The sequence below is a fragment of the Panthera pardus genome, unplaced genomic scaffold, assembly GCF_024362965.1.
Source record: "Panthera pardus isolate Hobbes unplaced genomic scaffold, ASM2436296v1 HiC_scaffold_25, whole genome shotgun sequence".
NCBI classification, from domain to species: Eukaryota; Metazoa; Chordata; class Mammalia; order Carnivora; family Felidae; genus Panthera; species Panthera pardus.
The window spans coordinates 37,480,426-37,500,405 of NW_026526821.1; the positions used below are offsets into that span (position 1 = coordinate 37,480,426).

The 19,980-nt window shown below is 38.0% G+C and overlaps 1 long non-coding RNA gene across 3 annotated transcripts in view; it reads right to left on the bottom strand.

Moving 5' to 3' along the window:
• LOC109274703 (uncharacterized) overlaps nt 1–19,980 on the bottom strand; it is a 152,833-nt gene that overhangs the window by 23,847 nt on the left and 109,006 nt on the right. For all 3 annotated transcript variants that reach the window (XR_002083787.2, XR_002083786.2, XR_002083788.2), the window contains one exon: nt 13,248–13,371. This is a non-coding gene — a long non-coding RNA (uncharacterized LOC109274703). The remainder of the gene's footprint in view (nt 1–13,247; nt 13,372–19,980) is intronic.

Consider the following 19,980-nt stretch of genomic DNA (forward strand, 5'->3'; position numbering starts at 1 on the left):
AATTTTATTTTTAACGTTTATTTATTTTTGGGACAGAGAGAGACAGAGTATCCTTTTATTTCTCTATTTTTAAATTAATCATTAGTTCAGAGAAAAGGCCTAAGAATTTAGAAAGTCAGAAAAGATTGATAAAAAAACATCTATCTCAAACACACACGCACACACGCACGCACACACACTCATTCTCTAAATAACCACAATAGCATTTTCATTAGCTTGGGGTCAATGCAAACCTTAGTTCACTTCTCATCTTAACCACTTCCCATCGGCTATTACTTAATCCTATGAAAAGTGTAAGTGGCCTGTAACTCCAGCACCCTCTTTACAGTTCCACAAGATAATTGCTCTGATCTTGAGTTTCCTTGTCTGAAAAACAGGGGTACGAATGATGCCGATTTCACACGGTTGATATAAAAATTAAATAAGACACTAAACTGGAAATTGGCTGTCATATAGAACAAGATCAATAAATAATGATTGCTGTTATTTTTTAAGCAAACATAGTAATTCTCACTCTCTAAAGCTTTAGTGAGACTTGAGTTAATATGGAAGAGGCTTTGCACAGACTAGGAACTCTGAAACTTCTAATTTCTGGCTTTCTTCCTGTGCTCAGTAAAGAAAAAGCCATTTAAATGGGTTGATGAGAACACTCATTGTGGATAATGTATCCTATTTGCAAAATTAGAGTGAACTAGGTTATTTCTTTCAGCCCATGCTAGTAATAATGTCCAGCAGAAAAAAAAATCTCACTGGAAAATAGAAGACACAGTGAATGCAACTGCTGTGAATCCCACTGACCTCAACCCGGCCAACTTTCCTCCCACTGATGGTGGATGCCAAGACACCAAGGTCTCTTCCTTACTTTTCGCCGAGATGCCTGTTAAACCATTAGTACTCCTACAAGAAACGCTTCAGAGTAAGTATTCACATATTCTCTAGAGTGTAAGAGTCAAAGGGATTTAGAAGCAGATTTTTAGGATTTATGTTTATGGATGTGCATGAGGGAAGGTGGAGAGGAGACAAGGAATATTAAATAGCAGAGGGAAATGGGGAGGAGGAGCCACAAATCCCAAAGAAGGGATATATTGAAGACAAAGACAAGGTTGCTTGTTTCATAAATTTTCGCAGATTTAGTTCTTAGACCCAATGTACAAGGAACCTCTGCTATGTATTGAGATATCTGAGTGAGTCTCATCCTAAAGAGAGAAACACACACTTCCTTACCTGCCTCCATGCTGCTACTTCAGCCTTAGTAATTAGAGACCCAAAAATGGAGTTGCCTAGCTTTCCAATTCTTTTCTCATCTGGCTAAAGCTTTTTGGGCTATCTTTGTGAAATTTGCTTCAGGGAAAATGGGACAGAAATACATGTTTGGTTCAGAGGTTCTAAAATGGAAGGTGAAATTACTTAGTTTTAACTAGCGATTGCATAAAATAGCTCCCCAAGAAATGACAAGGAAAAGAGAAAAAAGAAAGGAGAAATAGATTTCATTTAAAAAAAAAACTCTTCCATTTCAACAATTATCCCAAAAGACAATAAAACAAGGTATTTTGAATGAGTTTGTTTTTAGGACGTGCCCACACATTCTACCAATATATAGATGGTATTCTGGGATGGGGGGAGGGTGGGATTGTTGAAAGTTTAGGTAAACAAGTCATAATTCAAAGTAAGCAGCAATAATATAGAAAACCTTTCTTGTGGTTTTAGATGTATGCATGAGTTGCTCTGTTCTTTTTTAAAGTTTAAATGTAACATACTGAACTCCATGTTAACATATGATGCACAGCATAGAAACACATACATTTCTCCAGGCATAAACCACACATGTGACAACATTCTTAAGACCCAGGAGTGAATTTCTCTAAGGAACATTGACTGAGTGAGATTTCACATTCTGTGGATTTCAGCCATCAATTCAGTTTCTTTCTCCGTGTTCCTGAAATCTCATTGTTACACTCAGGATTTGTCTTCTCCTAGGGATCACTTTTAAAGCATGTCACTGCCTGTGACAAGACAGAGTAAGTAAAATGATGATGAGTTTGGATTTCTTTCCCCAGACTCTCAGCTTTTCTATCTTCTAGTTTGGCATCTCACGTCTTGATTATATCAGATGCCATGTTAGAAATACCTGCTTGATATTGTATATCAAAGGTGCTGACTGAGAAGGTATTGCTTAAACCCAGTCTTTAATCACTACAACTTTTAAAACATTTAATAGTGTCATAGTGTCATTAAGAAAAATTCAGAAAGCACTTGAAATGTCACATAATGACAAATCCAGATTTTAGTGAGTCTGTCAAGTATTATTACCCCATTCCTGATAACAGAACTAGAAAAGTGAGTCGATTTTTCAATATATTCAGAAATAATATCTCAGACTAAAGTATCAGCTCGATGTCCTAGTTTGGTCTGTTCTTTCTCACCTTTTTTGTTCTCTTTTTCTTGCAAGATACTAATGAATTTAAAAAATGATCACAATCTTCAAAGTTCTCACTTAAAAGTAATGATATAAAACTTCTTAATCTGAGAGAAAATCTTGGGAAAGAGCAATCATTTTCTGAATCAAAAGATTAAAATAATTTATTTTAAGCCTATTAAATCAGAACTAACTAGTACTTCATTCGATTTGTTACACTGAAATGAAATCATCAGTAAGGCACCCCAACATTTTGCATTAATAAATTACTTCAAAGAGTCCCAGATGATAGGGCTATCAAGAGGAGACAGCATTAGGCACATATTTATTTTTCAGTTAGTAGGTTTCCTAAATAAATCAGTCTGTATATTGAGAATTTTACTTCAGTGAGAAAGGTACCATAATTATTTGTTTTCCCTTCATTACTAAATCAGAGCATGTTCAATAAAACAAATAGATTGCATATTAAATACAAATCTACTGATAATGCTCACTAGATCACTATGATGTTTCTCCCAGAGGGTGAGATTCAGAGTTCCTACTTTCCAGAAAAATTATGTGTTTGTTGTGAAATGTGTCTTATACCTTCTATAAATCTTTAATTTTACTTTAAAATAGTTGTTAGATTTCATGCTCCTGCAAGGAGAAAACTTGAATTTACAAATAGAGGCACATATTTTGCAAATAGGATATGCCAGAGTTAGCAGAAAAGTCTGCTTTGGGGGAAACTTCTATTATGAATAAAATTGTTGTCACTTTTATTTTACCGGGAGGCAAATTAGTCATCGCATAGCTTGTTCCATTTTTTTTTTTTTTTCTTGAAATCAGGTCACTTAATCCCTTCTGGGATGTATTCAGAATGAGAGCCTATATTTTCCTCTCAGATTAATCTGGAGAGAATTTCAAGTTGCAGGTCTTCATATAATAGGGCATATGGAAATGGAGTCTAAAGTGTCTGACACTTTTAATGATATAACTTCATTCACAATGGCATTACTTGTGGATATAATTTAAATGAAAATGTAGCAAACCAAATCCCCATATGACCTCAGCAACTCTAAAATTATATTCCTGTAACGTGCTTTATAGCTCCTCTACCTAAATACAGCTGGTAACCTCTAAATGCCAGCATTTGTGGATGGAAATCTATTTCTGAGCACAATATATCATCTTTTCTGAGGATATAACAGTTATTATTCGTTCTTCGTGGACAAGAATCCATGTTTAATAATATTTATGATTTAAAGTTAGAGCTAGCTAAATGCAAGAAATTCAAAAGTTTGGTTGGACGGTTTTTTGTTCACTTTTTTCATTGTTCTTCATTTTTCTAAATATAATGGCACACTGAGGAGGGAAGGGAAGGTTGTTTCAGTCCCCTGACTTAAAAGCTAAGGAACAATAGCATAATTATTGAACTAATTTACCTCTAAGAGAAATCTGCAAGGTACAATATTTCCTGTTTTCAAAAAGAAGCAAAATATGGATTTTAATGCTAGTTAGAGTGCTAGTCACATAGGAAAAAGATCTAAAAAAGATCAAGATAGATGATAGATAGATAGGTAGGGAGGGAGATAGATAGATAGACAGATAGCAGTAAAGGACCAATCTATTTTGTTTTTAATTTCTAATCTGTCAAGGATGTACATTTTTACAAAATAAAATAAGAATGATTCATAGAAAGTGAAATAAAAGAATACGCAAAGGCATACAAACTATGAGTCTAGATTTTCATTACTGGATTCATCAGCTAAAGAAATTACAGTGTAATGAATATTATCAGAAAAAGAATAACAGAAGAAAATTAATATAGGAACTTCCAAATGCTTACTGTCAACCTCCATACATTTCTTGTTACAGCCAGGCACCAGTCCATAGACCGTGCTTTGAGAAGCACTGAGAGAGAGAACAAACATTCTTGCCTTGACTTTCTTCTTACTTAGTTCACATTTGGTACATAGCTCAGCATTTCTTTTCTTTTTTTTCAAGCTTATTTATTTTGAGAGAAAGAGAGAGAGAGAGAGCACAAGCAGGGGAGGGCAGAGAGAGGGAGAGACAGAACTCCAAGCAGGCTCCATGCTGTCAGCTCAAAGCCCAATGTGGGTCTTGAACTCATGAACCATGAGATCATGATCTGAGCCGAGATCAAGAGTCAGACGCTTAACCACTGAGCCACCCAGGCACCACATATCTCAGCATTTCTAAACAGTGTGCTAGCGGTAGCATTTTAATAAAGCAAGTAAATTTTTTTCTGTTTGGCTAACCTTATCTGTTAGCTAAGGATGATGCCAGGAGGCTGGGGAAGGTGGCATGCTGCAGAAAAAAATATAAGGTGAGGTTCCCAACCTAAAGAAATGTAACGCAGTAAGAAAGGACAGCATCAGGAACTACTTAATGAAGGGCTTCCCCGTAGTGGTCATGAATTGGTGGTCATAACTTCTTTCAAGGTGCAATTCTTATTGCACCAAATAATGTCAGCAGACCAAATAAATGTTTTTTTGTGTGTGTATGAATTCTCCCACATTTCAAATCAATGGGTGCAGCTCTGATTAATAAAATATTTGTTTTAAAATCCTACCTAAACTAGGGGCACCTGGGTGGCACAGTGAGTTAAACATCCAACTCTTGATCTCAGCTCAGGACATGATCTCACAGTTGGTGAGTTCAAGCCCCACATGGGGCTCTGAACTGATGAGGTGAAGTCTGCTTGGGATTCTGTCTCTCCTCTCTGCCTCTCCCCCACTTGTGTGCACACTCTTTGTCTCTCAGAATAAAAACATAAATAAATAAAAATAAAATCCTACCTAAACTAACAGGAATTATATGCTGATATATGCATATTCTGGCAGTAAATTCTAAAGATACAACTCCAGTCATGGGGGTGGCATTCAGAAAGAAGGAAATACCAACAAACATTTTATTTAATTTTTTATTAGTTTATTTTTTGAGAGAGAAAGAGAGAGCAGGGGAGGGGTAGAGAGGGGGGAGGGGGGAGAGAGAGGGAGAGGGAGAGGGAGAGGGAGAGGGAGAGAGAGAGAGAGAGAGAGAGAGAGAGAGAGAATCCCAAGCAGGCTCCATGCTGTTAGTGCAGAGCCTGATGAGGGGCTTGAACCCACAAACCATGAGATCATGACCTGAGCCGAGATCAAGTGTCAGATGCTTAACTGACTGAGCCACCCAGGTGCCCCACCAGCAAAAATTTTTAGAGAAGAGGTACCAACAAGGATAGCTGGCATGGTTGGAGAAGGCAGTGGATGTAATGGAAATCTGAGCTTGTGTTAGAGAAATATGTGTGACTTCTTTCTTTCATAGAAGTCATTCTAGATGAATGGAGTAATAAGTAAGAACACAAAACCACAACAAACTCTCCTATGGAAAATGAAACAGATCGTAGAGGTGAGTTGGTTGAGAAGGAAATATGTAGCTTGATTGTGGAGGGCTTGGAACACTAGCTTAAGATGGATTTTATCTGTGACACCAGAGATAGCAAAACCATTGATGACTGGTGTTGGCCACAGGCACATGTTAGAGGACCAATGGCAGATATTTATTATTTCTGCCCCAGAGCTGTGGTTTGAAAACCTGTGTGAAAGTTGAGAAAAATTATGGGTTTAAAAAAAATTCAGCTCTAAAAGGCCCATAGCATTTAGTAACTGGTCTATATACTAGAGGAGAATTAAAGTTTTCCAGTACATAAATGTGAGATACAAGATGAAAGTTATGTATTGGGGGCAGAGTGGGAAAGATACCAGAACATGAGCTGATGAAGAGCTGTAACAAAATAACTACACACACACACACACACACACACACACACACACACACACAATCTCGTTTGAGAACATTCCAACATGCCATAGAATATTAAATTAATAATTTTAAGATATCATAGCCCAACTTTCATGTTAAAAATATAGAAGGAGACACAGATGTCAAACCTCTTGCCCCAAAATATTTGTTAGCAACTTAAAGAATAAGAATTTGAATCACAGGTGCTTGTTTGCCAGATTTTCCACTTTCATTTTGACATCAAAAGTATTTAATAAATCATTAAATGTGAAGATCAGGATTGAGGAATCACAGATAATTCTAAGATTTTAAGACTGAATTACTGGAAGAATAATAGGCTACCAGTAGAGGATTTTATTTTTATTTTGACAACCAAAATATTTGACATCTGGATAGAGACATCTGGATGGCTCAGTTGGTTAAGCCTCCGACTTCGGCTCAGGTCATGATCTCGGGGTTCCTGCGTTTGAGCCACGCCTCAGGTTCTGTGCTAAGTTTGGTTTGGATTCTGGAGCCTGGTTTGGATTCTGTTTCCCTCTCTCTCTCTCTCTGCCCCTCCCCTGCTTGCACTGTCTCTGTCTCTCTCTCAAAAATAAATAAACATTAGGGGCAAGTGAGTGGCTCAGTCTGTTAAGCTCTTGATTTTGGCTCAGGCCATGATCTCACATTTCGTGTGGGGCTCTGCACTGACAGTGCAGAGCCTGGTTGGGATTTTCTCTCTCCTCTCTCTGCCCCTCCTCTGCTTGCAGTCTATCTCTCTTAAGATAAATAAAAATAAACTTTAAAAACTAAATAAATAAATATTTAAAAATTTTTAATTAAAGTTTTATAAGTAGAAATGTTTCAGGGCATCTGGGTGGTTCAGTCGGTTGAGCGTCTGACTTCGGTTCAGGTCATGATCTCATGGTTTCTGAGTTTGAGCCCTGTGTCGGGCTCTGTGCTGATGGCTCAGAGCCTGGAGCCTGACTGGGATTCTGTGTGTGTGTCTCTCTCTGTTCCTCCCCTGCTTATGCTCTGTCTCTCTCTCTTTCAAAAATAAATAAAGATTTTAGGAGCGCCTGGGTGGCTCAGTCAGTTAAGTGTCCGACTTCGGCTCAGGTCATGATCTCGCGGTCTGTGAGTTTGAGCCCCATGTTGGGCTCTGTGCTGACAGCTCAGAGCCTGGAGCCTGTTTCAGATTCTGTGTCTCCCTCTCTCTGACCCTCCCCCGTTCATGCTCTGTCTCTCTCTGTCTCAAAAATAAATAAATAGATAGATAGATAGATAGATAGATAAATAAATAAATAAATAAATAAATAAATAAATAAATAAATATTTTTTAAAAAAGATTCTTCTGCAAGTACACCAGATGATATATTCTGTTAGTCAGGAAATGCTCAGTTGAACTGCAACAAAAAGATCCCTCAAATCTCAACAACTTAACGTGACAAAAGCTTATTTCTTGCTTTCAAAAAGTATACCTCTGGGTACAGATAATTCTCAAGGGCAGTTTTCCTACACCTACAGATGTCAAGTCAACATTCCAGGCTCCTTAACCTAACAATTAAATGCTTCTATCTAGAAATGACACATATGGCTTCACCCACATTATGTTGGCTAAAGCAAATCACATGGCTCTGCCAACTTCAAGGGAGAGGGATGGTGTAATAGTCCTGCACAACTGGAAAAGGGGATGCTGGTAAATAGCCATAATGCTACCAACATAATAGGTGCATAACAGGTGCAACATAAGATTTATTTTTAATTTTTTTTAATGTTTATTCATTTTTGAGAGAGAGGGAGACAGAGTGTGAGTGGGGAAGGGGAAGAGAGAGAAAGAGACACAGAATCTGAAGCAGGCCACAGGTTCTCAGCTGTTAGCACAGAGCCCAACACAGGGCCTGAACCCATGAACTGAGAGATCCTGACCTGAGCTGAAATCAGACACTTAGCTGACTGAGCCACCCAGGTGCCCCCAGGTGCAATAAGATTTAAAAGAAGGTAAAGATGAATGTGCCCCAAATGATGAATATCTGATATGTAAGTGAGTGTGTTCTACTGACCTCTTTGGGCCGAAAAAGTATTGTTTGGGTTTTATGAGATCCCTGAAGGGATCCTAGTCCACAAGAATGTAAATAATCACTAAGGCTGTATTTTTCTACTTCTCCATATGGTACATAGCTCAAAGGGAAATGCTGTAAAGGAAAAGAAAGTTTCAGATCAAGGCTAGGATACGTTTTATGACAGCATTATGCCAAATAAACAAACAAATTTAAAAGACATCCAGTTTAACAAAATAAAATTCTAATTTACCTGTGAAGTGGAAACACAAAGATTTACTGGTCTTCCAACTTTGATACCTAGTTAAATATGTGTATGTGCATGTCTTTTTTTGTTTGTTCGAATGCTGGTGTATGCAACTTATCTCTCTGAGGAATTTTTAAAGGAATCCTTACAAAACTGTCTGAAGTATTATGCCTACATCCACTTCATTATATGTAAACCATAACCTCAAAGGATAATTTTGGGAAAAATAAATTGAAATTAAAAAAAAAAAGATGCAAAGTTTAAATTCTTTAGCCACAACAGCAAAGCAAATAATTGAAAATTGAAAAACCATGCTGATCAGCAAGTTATTTGTTGTCATAGTGCCAAAAGGCCACAGTGCATATTCTAGAAAGTTAATGGGTTGTAGTGGTACATCTTTAATTTTTTTCTTTCCATCTCTCAAAAGTGTTGGAAACCATAATGTCAACAGGGAAAACTGTTGCCTGATTATTTACACAGACTCTATGAAGCTGGCATTTTGTGAATTTCCTTCCCTAAAGTTGGTTCTCTGTGGCCCAATCTGAAGAGCAATAAAAAGGTCTTCCCGCATCTCTGTTTGCCCATGAGGGCTGCACTTCTACATGCAGAAAATGGTATCTTGTCACATGCTGCCACCCCCACTGCCTCATAAAATGTCAGAGCAAGGAGCCGCCACTGTACCTGCGTGCAACTTTCTCTGCTATGGAATTTCCTGGACACGGGTGCTGGGCACATACAATTGGATTAGCAATGCCAGCTTATTTTCCAAAGTGGCTTTGCCAATTTCCTCTCCCTCCATTGATGTCTGAGTGTCCCTTTGTTCCACAAAGTGTAAACAAGGGCAACTCACCTAACTGGGCATAAGTTACACCTGGTGAAGGAGTTTACATTAGGGGAACCTTACAGAAGTGGGATCAGTCTAGGTGAGTGAGTCTCCTCGTGTTCCCATTGCTTTCTGAGGTCGCACTTAGCAAACTGACATGACCAGAAGTCCATTCTGGGAGAGAAACTCCCACATCTTGGTTTGAGGAATTTGGGGAATTACCACTGAGGAAGCACCAGTCTTTCTCCTCATATGTTCAGATTCCAACACAACAAAAATAAGATGTGGAAGAGTCTTTGCCCTGCCCTTTCCTGTCAGCTCAGAGTCAACAGCTGCCCTTCTCCTGGCATGGTCCAAAGTCTGCAGTCCAGGCCTTCGGTGGACCCCTTAAATGCCCAACCATAGCCAGATTCCATGAAGTTTGAAAGAGGCCACTTCCTTCTCTGCTACACCAGTCTGAGAAATTAACCTGTACCTTTCACTCCACATTCCTTTCTTTTTCTTGTCACTTTGTTATTAATTTCTAACTTAATTATGTTGAAGTTAAGAGTATGTGGTACATGTGATTATAAATCTTTAAAAATTAAGACTTTCCTTCTAGCCTAATGTATCGTTTATTTTTATAAATTTTCTTTGTGTTGCCAGGAACAATATTTTAAACACATCTGTTATAACAAACTTAACTATGTTGTTCAAAACTTCCATAGCCTTATTTTTGCTTGACTAATCTATTAATCACTTAGGCATGTGGAAATCTCTCAATATGCTGATGGATTTTTTAGCTTCCTCCAATGTAGCTTTATAAATTTGTAGTTATTTGTTTGAGGTCTATTTTGCAAGACCCATTAAGGTTTTACTTTTGGTAAATTTATTCCGGTAATTAAAAACTTTTGTCCATATGTAAATGATCCTCTTCCTCTCTTGTAATGCCTTTTATTTAACTCAAATTTGCTTATATTTTATCCCTACCAACTTTCTTTTAATTAGTATTTCACATGTATTTATTCTACACTTCTACTTTTCAAATTTTTGTGACCTCTTTCAAAAGACATTCACCTTTTTTTCTGGAGAAGGAAAAATAGCTTTGAATTTTAGGGGGGGATTTAGTTCTTTACTGTATTGATTGTGAGTGCTGATACATTGGTTTTTACTTTTCACAGGTTATTTTCTACCCACTCATTCTACTTTTTGTTGATGTGTTCGTTTACCCTTTCTGCACATCACTTGGTCTGAGGTTTATTTTCCCTATTCCAATTTTCTAAACATCTACTAATTTAGAAGTTCTACATTCAATTTCTATATTTTTAGGGATTCACTGGAAATTTTAACATGAATTTTTCCCTTAAGATGTTTAAAATTAATAAATAGCTTAACTCTTTTCCCAAATAAGAGATGCATTTTAAAATACTTAGCTCCTTTGGGGCACCTGGGTGACTCAGTTGGTTAAGCATCCAACTTCAGCTCAGGTCATGATCTCACAGTTCATGGCTTCAAGCACTGCATCAGGCTCTGTGCTGACAGCTCAGAGTCTGGAGCCTGCTTTGGATTCTGTGTCTTCCTCTTTCTCTGCCCCTTTCCCCGTTCACACACTGTATCTCTCTCTCTTTCTCTCACAAAAATAAATAATAAAAACATTAAAAAAATTAAAACACTTAGCTCCAAGCACTTGTCCTTTCAAATTAGTTTTGGTTATCCAGAATTTAGGTCTATCTTGACGTTTTTAACCTCAACCTTTAACCTTTTCAACTTAAATTAGATATTATTATCTTTACATGTAATCAATGTTTTATTTCAGACATACCTTATGGGATCATTTTCTTTCTACCTGAATAAATTCCTGATGTGCTCTCTTTGTGCTTACAGACTCTGTTTTTATCTAAAAATGTCTTGGTTTCACACTTGCTCTTTCTCAAGTTATACATTTATAGATTGACAGGTATTTTCTCTCAGCGTTTTATAGATCTTATTCCCTGACTCCTGCCTTCCATTGTTGATGTGAGAAGTCAGCTGTCAGTCTAATCGTTATTCTTTTGTAAATTAATTTTGTCTTTTTTTAAATAACTGATTTGTAAGACCATCTATCTTCAGTTTACTACAAGTTCACTGCCATGTGTCTAGATGAGTTTCTTTTTGTTCATTTTTCTTGGGATTCATTGGAAATCTTCAATCTGGGGACTGATGTCTGATCAATTCTAGAGACAACTTAAGTACTATCTTTTAAGAACACCCTACTTCCCTTATTTCTTTTCCCCAATTTAGACATATTAACTATAGCCTTCACGTTCTTAAATGCTTTCTTTGTATTTTCCATTCCCTTGTCTGTCTGTATTGCTTTCTGGGTAATTTCTTCAGCTCCCATTTCCAGTTCACTAAGTAGCTCTTCAGTTGTATCTAATCTGCTGTTAAAACCATCCATTGGACAGCAAATCCATATCTGAAGCTTTATGCCTTGAAAATACACAAGTCCACATAGGTTTTATAAAGGATATTCCTTGTAGCCTTTTTGATATAAGAAAAAGCAAGAGAGAAAACTAAGTATCTCTCAGGAGAGAAATAGTTCAGTAAATCACACACATCTGTTCAATTAAATTAACACTACAGGACTACCTAAAGCAAGGGTTTTTCTTCTTATATTCCAACGTGGATCAATGCCCATCTACATATAGTAGAAAAATGTAAACTCCAATGTGTGTTTATGTGTGTATGTGTGTAGATAGAAGTGTCTAAAAGTAGGTACTTCAAATTGATATGTGCTTTTAGCATAAAATGCACTCTGGATTTCAAAGACCTGTATACAAAAGATGAAAATTATCTCATTAATAATCGTATTGATAGCATGTTGAAATAGTACTACAGTTTTACGGAGTTATATAAAATATGTTGTTTAAATTAATTTCACTTGTTTCCACTTTTTTTGTTTCTAGTAGATATTTTTAAATTATATATTATTTAAAAAGCTGTTGATTTTCTAATTGAAAATTTATTTTACTTCTCTAGAATTGCCCTCCAATCTTTTTACTGGTAAAGGCAATACTGATGTTCTCTATTTCTTTTCTTTTTTAATTTTTTTATGTTTATATTTCAGAGAGAGAGCACAGGTGGGGGGCAGAGTTGGCAGAGAGATGGAAACAGAATATGAAGCAGGCTCCAGGCTCTGAGCTGTGAGCACAGAGTCAACGCAGGTCTCGAACTCACAAGCCATGAGATCACGACCTGAGTCAAAGTCAGACACTTAACTGACTGAGCCACCCAGGCACCTCGATGTCCTATTTCTTAGTCACACTTTCAACATATCTTTATTGCTTTGAATATATCCATCACACATTATAGGCATGATTCTCAAGTGTGTTGTTTCTGCTGCCTGTCTCCTATGGTGGCTCATTCCCTCTTGCATTTATTAACATTTGGAACTTTGTGACAACTCTGGATATGAATTACATTTCTCCAAAGCAAATTTGCTTTTCTTCTGCCAGGGATGTGGAGCTCTACCACTCTGGCACAAATTAGAACAAATGTTCACCTAATGAGTTTGGGGGGAAGTCACACAGCTAATGTGACTTTTTCCCCCACTTTTTAATGTAGTATAATATATATGCACGCAAATGTGTTCATATCATAAGTAAAGGGCTCAGTATATTTTTGCAAATTAAGCATATCTATGAAGTCAGCATCCAAATAAAGAAACAGAGTATTACAGGTACAGGTACAGGTATGTCAAAGTAGAAGATCCCCACAGGCTCTGCACTTGAAGGTGGCATAGATATAGATATAGATATAGATATAGATATAGATAGATCTATAGATAGATAGATAGATAGATCTATATATATAGATATATAGAGATCTATAGATATAGGTATATCTATAGATCTATATACATACTTGTTTTTCTTTCACTCCTTGGTAGTCACAGCAAAGGCCGGGTTCAGCAAATACCTGCAAGATTTCCTCTATGGGTCTAGTCTGTTTCCTGGGGCTTGGCTCTGCTCTCTCACTTGGTAGGGTTGTTCTCCGAGTATCTTCTAGGTGGCTTTGTCCTCCATCTGTCTTGTACGTGGCTCTAGGCAAGGAGGGAAGTGAAAATATCCGTATGGAAACTTTGTTTCTAGCACTTCCATATTCTTCAGATTTGAGTTTTTCTTTGGCTTCTGACCTTAGAAAAAGTTCTTATTTTCCCACAAGCTCAGAAATGTATGATGAATACATATGTGTGTGTGTGTGTAATACATATATACACACACATACACAGACATATATAGAGAGAAAAATGTTGCTTTTAACATTTAAACCAGCAATAGGAAATTAGTTCAGTAAAATATCATGAATGATAAAGATGAAAAATTCTCAGCATCAAAAATCTTACTTTTTTGGAGAGTATTTTAATAATATGTGAAAATGCCCAGGATATTATTAAAAAGAAGACAATGACTGAAACCTGTAAAATGTGGTCTCAAATTTGCATATTTATATATACAGACCTAAGATAGAGGAAATAAATGAATTTAAGTATTAACTGTGGTTTTTTTCTTGGGAAAGGATCCAAACATTCTTTTCTTATACTTTTCTGTATTTTATGCGAGATACATATCCTCATTTTATACTAGGAAGAAAATTAGGAAGAATTAAGAAAAAAGAGCAGGAACCAGAAACCACCTTTCCCATCCACTTGCACTCCTTGTCACACATTCAGACTATGTCAATGACATGTGAGAAACCGGAAAAAACTGAACTGTCCCAATAATGCTCAACAAGCCAACGCTGCAGCGAGGCAGGCAGCAAAAGACTCTGCCTTCTTCACATGCTGATCGCCAACAAATGGAAAAGGTGACTTCATTGTGGAGGAGGCTTTGACTCTTTCCACCTGTGGCTTTTCTTTTTATGTCGTAGCATTAAGCTGCCTCCTCCAAACAACACACAGCAGGTATAAACAGGATATAAAAAAACTCCTCATATCCTTTCATTTAAAACTCGGATTTTTTTTTTTATTTCTCAGCTTGATTGACTTTGTGGAATCCTGGAAGGCATAGGATTCAGGGAAGGAGGAAAAAGCAATAGCAGCTTATTACCAATTTGTGTTATTTGCAAATAAATTATTAGGAAGAACTGTGCCTTTTTCCCAATCTTTTTCCATTGTTGACCTGCACTCATGCTTTTTTGGGCACTCATTAGAAAGTAGGACCAGTTATTTAAGACCACTTTAAGACATGACAAAAAATAATAGAAGATGAAAATAATTTGCCTACAAGTATGCTTTTATGATTCTGTCTTTGGAACTGTGAATACAGGTACTCCAGTCTCTAAGGTCTTGCCACTCAAATGTGGTACACAGACCAGTAGCATCGGCATCATTTGAATGCCTGCTGGTAATGCAGGTTCTTAGGCCCAAGCCCAGACCTGCTGAATCAGAATCTCCAGGGATCTATGGTTCTACAACTTACCTAATGATTCTTATACACACTAACACTTCAAAACCACTTGTGAGCATCCAAAAATAATACCAAGCAATCACAATTCAAATAGATAAGAAAAGGAGACAATTTTATTCCTCCAAATATCTGAATTTCCTCTCTCATATGAAAGGAAATCTTACTGTAAGTTCTCACCTTAGTAGCCACAATTAAGTGTGGGAATTCTATGTCTGTCAATAAACAGAGGTCGGGGCTACATTTAAGCAGCCTGGTCCATAACTGCTTCCCTTCCACAGTCAAACCCCAGGAATGGACTTTTTGTTCAATTTCTTCTTTCATCCTCTTTGAAGAGATGCGACTTTGAACTAACAGTGTGGCTGCTGGGAACTTCTTTGTGCCTGCCATAAATTGTGTCTTTCTCTCCATGACCCTCTGGTGAGCCAGTGCAAAAATAGGGTCGAAACCAACAAAAAAATGCAAGGAAACAGGAAACACTGTAACCATAGGAGTTGGCCAGCTTAATTTACTTTTTTTTCTTCTGCACTGCCATGCTATATGATTTTCTACCTTCCTTTTTAGACTCATGGTTGATTGAACACATAAAAAAAGTTTTGACAACAAGCATATGACAGACTATGAAAAGTAAGCAAAAAATCAAAACTATGCTTTTGGAATGTTCTTTTTTTAGTATCATTCACCACTAAGAACCGACACTTTTATCGATCTAACTTTTGAAAAATATTGACTAATTATTTACCATGTGTTAGGAAGATTTCAGGTTAGAAATTTCCTCACATAAAAATGTATTTATCCTATTTCCTATTGTCTCAAATGCTGCATTGTGATAATATATTAAACTCTGCTATCATAGTAATGTGTATGGATGACTGTGTTCCACATATTTTTCTCCCTCGCTCCTATTTCAGTTATCTATTACCACAATAATGTCATGTAACAACAAAAAAAAAATCACAAAACCTTGGTGGCATAATACATCAGTGTTTATTGCTCACATGTCAGGGGTCAGCTGGGTATCTTCTCAGAGGGCTGTCTGTTGGCTGGGCTTGCTCACTTCGCTGTACCCACTGGCTGTCCATTGACCTAGATCATACTCAACTGGGCTGCCTGTATCCGTCGCATCCTAGGAAGCTACCTCAGGTCTTGTCTCATGGAGATGACAGAGACATAGAAGAACAGGGCCTCTTGAGTCAGACTTGAAACCACTGCACTGGTGCTTCTACTTCATTCTACTGACCAAAGCCAGGTACATGGTCAGTCCAGAGACAGGCAGAGGACACCACAAAGTTACATGGCACAGGGGTGGATGCAAGAAGGGTGAAGAATCAGGGTCATGTCTGCAATCGATCTACCCTGCCTCCTCATCCAAGCCATCAACAAGACCTGCCAATACTACCTTGGAAATATTTCCCACATCTTTCCAACTTTCTCTCTCTTATTCCTACCGCCATTTCAGGTCACTCTGACCTCTTGGCTTTAGCCTTCTAACTGTCCTGTCCATGTATTTCTTGTCCATTGCTCCTTAGGCTATTCTCAAAACAGTAATCAGAAGAATCCTTTTAAAAAGAAAACCTACTCTTGCCACTCATTTGCTTAAGTCCACTCCACTTGGTTTCCTACTGCTCTCAGGATAAAGGTAGAAATCCTAAATATGAGGTGTAAGGCTCTGGGCCATGTGGATGAGGAGCTTGCCTCTCTCATCATCCCTACATAGCTCCCTTGTATACTCAGGGCTCTAACCTCACCAGCATTCCATCACTTTCTCCAAAGGTGCACTTCTGCACATCACAAGGCCTGTTTACCTGTGGATCTCTCTAACTCAGATAATCTTTGCCCAGTTCAGTTCTTAGAGATCCATTAGATCTCCTTTCAAACATCTCTTCCTCACCCCCCTCGCTCCCCTGCCACTATAAGGAGTGCCCTAGTTTCATGCTCTCAGAGTCTCTTGTAATTTTCCATCACTGTCCTTAACAAGTTAACTAACAATTATCTGTGTCATTCATTGATTAACGTCATCCCTCATTAAACTATAAAACTCCATTATATCAGAGGTCATGTGTATAAGTTCAATGTGGTTTCCTAAAACATTTACCAAACTATAAAAGAAAAACACATTCCATTTTACTTAATTTTTTTTTGAGAGAGAGAGCCAGTAAGGGAGGGGAAGAAAGAGATGTAGAGAAAGAATCTTAAGTAGGGTCCACACTCAGTGTGGAGTCTGACATGGGACTCGATCTCATAGCCCTGAAATCATGACCTGATCTGAAATCAAGAGTTGGACAAGAGCCACTCAGGTGCACCTTTTTTTTTTTTTACCTAATCTTGAATGCAAGATTTTGGTATCATTTAAAAAATTGTTTTTGTTTATTTATTTATATTATTTTGAGAGAGACAATCACAAGCAGGCTCCATGCTGACAGCCCAGGGCCCGATGAGGGGCTCGACCTCACAAACCATGAGATCATGACCTGAACTGAAATCAAGAGTTGGACCCTTAACGCACTGAGTCACCCAGGGCCCCAAGATTTCTTGACCTTAAATGAAATGACTATGTGGTGCCGTGTACCTGGATTCCTTTAAAAAAGGCATTCCAAGTAAATGTAGAAAACAGCAATCATTTTCTCTGCCTTCCAAATTTATCAGCCAAATCCTCTGTTTAATTTGAGCACATATGCCTTGCCCATGGGAATAAAACAATGAAACAGATTAACCAGATTGCTGGTAAAATTATTCTTGAAAGTTTGTGTGTATTTTTTGGTCATTTTAAAAATGATTCCTATGTCCTCTGTAGGAATTCAAGTCTGTGTCAAAAATGAGTAAAGCAAAGTGTTAAGTTTGTATTCTGACAACTGAAAAGCACTACCTACACATTTGACATAAATAGTATTTCCCTCTTTTACAAAAACCTGAATTATAATGAAAACTATAAAGCATATGTATACAATAGTATTTAACAGCGATTTGGCATAAACAAATTTAAGTATTTCAGACATTTAGTTGATGTGTTTTTATATGGGTTGACCTGACTGATGAGCCAATGTAAATATGATAGACTGTCCTAGTAAAGGCACTTATTATATTCAGGAATCATTTTCCCCTAACCTTACACTTTTCTTTTTTTGTGATCCTATACTCATCCCCAGAAAGGGCAGTCCCAGAGAACACAGCATCTCCTCCCTCCTTGTCATGAGTGGTTTGACCCAGTTTGGACCTCTGGTTCAAACCAGACCTGAGTCCTCCTACCGGCAGTTTGTAATTAGGACACAAAGACATTAAGTTGTGTGCAACTGCTCAGGTAAATTCCAGGACTCCCCCTTTTCAGGGAGCTATTCAGTGCAGTGTATGTAAAGGAAGAAAGGGGAATAAAGGATATTCATAGGAAAATCAGAGAATTCTTGTGGTGAGACAAGCAAGGAGAAAGAGAAAGTATACACAAGCAACCAAAACAGCCTTGTTTCCTGATAATGTTTGTTTCCGAGTCCACGACTGGTAAAGCTTGGCTGTGTTTTCTGTCATATATTCTGAGACACTTCCTTCAGTCTATGTAATAAATTCCCTTACAATTCAGAGTGCCTGTTTCTTACAAGAAAATAATTTCTGGCCAATACGGAGATATTCAAGAGGAAAGAAGAGACTGGTAGACAAGCTCATGGCCCAGGGATGATTGTGTTTTGCTTTCTCAGAATTTCCCTATAGAGTCTGAGTGCTTTCATTCTTAGAATGGCCAAATATGAGTCTGACTTTATCTTGGCATTTAATTCTTATGGTGAATTGCAACCCTAAAAGGGTTTCTATGGGAGAATCCGATGCATTAACTGTCAGCAAAAAACTTTCAAGGAGTTCTTTCACCATAGCTGAACATCAGAGCCACTAGTAAAATGTATAAGAACACAGAAGTTACAGCCCAGCTACCCTGATTCAGTGGATCTGGAATGGGCACAGAGCTGCTAGATTGACATCCACAGGCGATTATTGTGCACAGCATCAGTTAAAACTACAGTGCCTAGAAAATCAACCCACCAATCCTTCCTTTAAAAAGGAAATTGTAGGGGCACCTGGGTGGCTCAGTTGGGTAAGCGTATGACTTCACCTCAGGTCATGATCTTGCAGTTTGTGGGTTCCAGCCCCACAACGGGCTCTGTGCTGACAGCTCAGAGCCTGCAGGTTGCTTCAGATTCTGTCTCCCCCTCCCTGAGCCCCTCCCCAGCTCGTGCTCTGTTTCTGTCTCTCTCTCTCTCAAAAATAAAGAAACATTAAAAAAAAAATTTTTTTTTTAATGAAATTGTAGAGGTGCACCTGGGTGGCTCAGTCTGGGTTAAGTGACCAACTTCAGCTCAGATCATGATCTCACAGTTTGTGAGTTCGAGCCCCACCTCAGACTCAGTGTTGGAGCCTGCTTTGGATTCTGTGTCTCCCTCTCTCTCTGCCCATCCCCTGCTCACACTCTGTTTCTCTCTCTCTCAAAAATAAATACACATTTAAAAAAATGAAATTGGAGCAGGGAACCTGGGTGGCTAAGTCAATTAAGCGTTGGACATGAACTCAGGGCATGATCTTGTGGGTCACAAGTTCAAGCCCCACATCAGGCTCTCTGCTGTCAGTGCAGAGTCCACTTTGGATCCTCTGTCCCCCTTTCTCTCCATCCCTCTCCCACTTATGTGTGCTCTCTCTCTCTCAAAAATTAATAAATATTTTTTAAAAAGGAAATTATAGAGGCCATTATCAATTTATTGATGTTTAACAAACAGCCCAAAAATTCAATGGCTAAAGTAATAGGAATTATTGATCATGAGTCCGTGAGGCAACTGGGAAGATCTTCAGGTTTTGCTTGGATCCACACATTTAAACAGGGTCATGTAGATGCCCTGCAGTCGTAGCTGGACCCTCATGTATTTGGGGTCAACAGGCTGGCTGCTCTCAAATGGCCTGAGTTGGGACAACGGGGGTCTCTGCTATGTGGTTTCTTATCAAGTAGGCAGTTTGAGATTCTAAGAAAGGAGAACAGAAGTGTATAAGGCCTCCAGAGGGGAAATTCAGAACTGTCACAGCATCATATCATCTGAATTCTATTGGTTATAGCAGGTCACAAGGCCAACCTAGATTTAAGGGGTGGGGAAATGGACTCCATTTCTGATGGGGGGAGCCCCACAGTCTTGTAAGTGATATGGATACAAGGAGGGGTGTATCATTATGGCAAATTTTTGCAATCCACCTATCAAAGGCCCATAAAGAGTTAAGTAAAA